Genomic DNA, 2,500 nt, shown 5'->3' with positions numbered 1-2,500 from the left:
TTTTTGTCTCACAATGTGTGACATCGGTGTCTGTGTACACTGTGTACAGTATCTGTGTGTACAGTATTTGTGTACAGTATATATGTGTAAAGTATTTGTGTGTACAGTATCTGTGTACAGTATATGTGTACAGTGTTTGTGTACAGTATATATGTGTGCAGTGTCTGTGTGTAGTGTATCTGTGTACAGTATCTGTGTACAGTGTTTGTGTACAGTATATATGTGTACAGTGTCTGTGTGTAGTGTATCTGTGTACAGTATCTGTATACAGCACATGTGTACAGTATCTGTGTGTACAGTATTTGTGTACAGTATCTGTGTGTACAGTATTTGTGTACAGTATCTGTGTACAGTATTTGTGTACAGTATATGTGTGTAACGTATCTGTGTGTACAGTATCTGTGTACAATATCTGTGTGTACAGTATTTGTGTACAGTATATTGTATGTGTGTATAGTATCTGTGTGTACAGAAAAACACAATGTGCAGCATGTACAGTATCTGTATACAGCACCTGTGTGTACAGTATGTCTGTACAGTATATGTGTGTACAGTATTTGTGTACAGTATCTGTGTGTACAGTATTTGTGTACAGTATATGTGTACAGAATCTGTGTGTAAAAAAAAAACACAATGTGCAGCATGTACAGTACTGTAGCAGAGGTTTTCCTTAATCAGAGACACCAGCACACCGTATCATTACTGACAGGGCTCCTTCAGGCTGTTTCCCCGTTCCCATGACAACTGCACCAAGAGGCATTACTCTCTTTTGTGTCCGCTCTACAGGGAGTCACAGCACAATATGGCCACAGAAGGATCTGAGCACCATAGCCGCTACGACTTAATAACACCAATCTAACCCATGGCTATCTGACATCTGCAGCTACAGGAGTCTGTGTGTGTGTGTGACGTGTGTGTGTGTGTGTGTGTGTGTGTGTGTGTGTGTGTGTGTTCAGTCAATAAAACAGTGTGAGTTTGTCAACAAAACTGTATTTGTGTGTGTATGTATGAGTGAGTGAGAGAGAGGGAGAGAGATGGAGAGATGGAGAGAGAGAGAGAAAGAAAGAGAGAGATGGAGAGAGAGAGGGAGAGAGAGAACACACATGCATGCGTGTGCATATCAATATGCGTCAGCTGCCTTCAATCCAGTCACCTTCTCTCATCACCTCTGTGCTATAGAGACAGAGAGGGTGAGAAAGATGTGAGATAGAGGGAGTGTGGGCGCAAGAGAGAGAGAGAGTGTGTGAAAGACAGAGAGAGAGAGAGAGAGAGAGAGAGAGAGAGAGAGAGAGAGAGAGAGAGAGAGAGAGAGAGAAAGAGAGAGAATGCAAATAGATGGTCCTGCTCTCACCATACCGACAGCTCTTAAGAGGCCCCTCACTCCTGCCTGAAACAAGTGTCAAAGCACTGACTCCCTCCGTCGCTGGTTTGAAGCCTCACATTCAGCTCAGAGTTGCAACTGTGAGGGTCTTCTAAGCCATGGGTCAAACTTAACTGCATGCTTGACATGAACAGGACTCTTACTCAAACATAGGGGTTTGCGTATTATGCCTAGTTTGCAATTCTGAGAACAATAGTCTTTTGCATTTATTATTTCCACTGAGCCAAATCTTAACTAGATTTGAACTGTTAAAGAGACACAGTTTGAAATCTAGTCTGTTAATTCTTGTGACTTCATCACTTCCAAAGCATAACATTTGTCCCTGTAATGCCTGGTAAGGAAAATGTACTCAATGTAACCCCAAGTTAAAGTGTATTCAGGTAGACCGCAAAGAGAAATCATAGGCGGCGTGAATGCATGCATGGACACTGGAAGGAGGAGAATGGAAGCTTTGCTGTAGGCAGGAAGTGAGGTAAAGAGATTCATTCCAGTTGAGCTAAAGATAAATCTCCCTGCCACAATAAGGCAAGAATGAGGTATACCCTTCACCAAGACATTGACCAGTGGTGGAAGAAGTACACAGTAAAAGTAGAAATATACCTACAAGAGGGCCTGGTCTACAAGATACACTACACCAGGGGTTCCCAAAGTTTTCAGGCCGCGACCCCCAAAATAACGGTGTCAGAGAGCCGCGACCCCCATTATTATAGGGGTGGTTGAAACATGCAAATGTTCAAACGCACATGCAATAATAAGCATTGGAGGCTTTTAACCAGGGCCGGACTGGGAAAATCATTCAGGCCAGGAAATATAGCCCCAGTTTATTTGAAAACTATTCATAAATAGGCCGAAAAATGACAACGTGTTTTGTGTATTCCAGTAAAGCGCGATTCCTGCAGATCTTTTTCCCCCCTGAAAGTAAAAAAAAACAAGCGTTTTTCAAAATAGTATAAAACGGAAATGAACCGATAAAAAAACAATCCGTTTCGACAATGTTGACTGCAAACAAGTCATTGATAAGCGAAGGGCGTATTAGACACATAATTAGGCCATAATTTAAGATATAGTTTATGCCGTTCGCAATGTGATCGCTCTCTCATTGAATAGAGTGTTGGTACT

At 42.0% G+C, this 2,500-nt stretch overlaps 1 protein-coding gene across 1 annotated transcript in view; it reads right to left on the bottom strand.

The window, feature by feature from the left end:
* sema4ba (sema domain, immunoglobulin domain (Ig), transmembrane domain (TM) and short cytoplasmic domain, (semaphorin) 4Ba) overlaps nucleotides 1–2,500 on the bottom strand; it is a 68,228-nt gene that overhangs the window by 39,294 nt on the left and 26,434 nt on the right. The window lies entirely within an intron of this gene.

The sequence above is a fragment of the Notolepis coatsorum genome, assembly GCF_963971535.1.
Source record: "Notolepis coatsorum genome assembly, chromosome: 18".
NCBI classification, from domain to species: Eukaryota; Metazoa; Chordata; class Actinopteri; order Aulopiformes; family Paralepididae; genus Notolepis; species Notolepis coatsorum.
The sequence above is the reverse complement of the archived record's forward strand: the minus strand, read 5'-3'. Positions and strand labels throughout refer to the sequence as shown.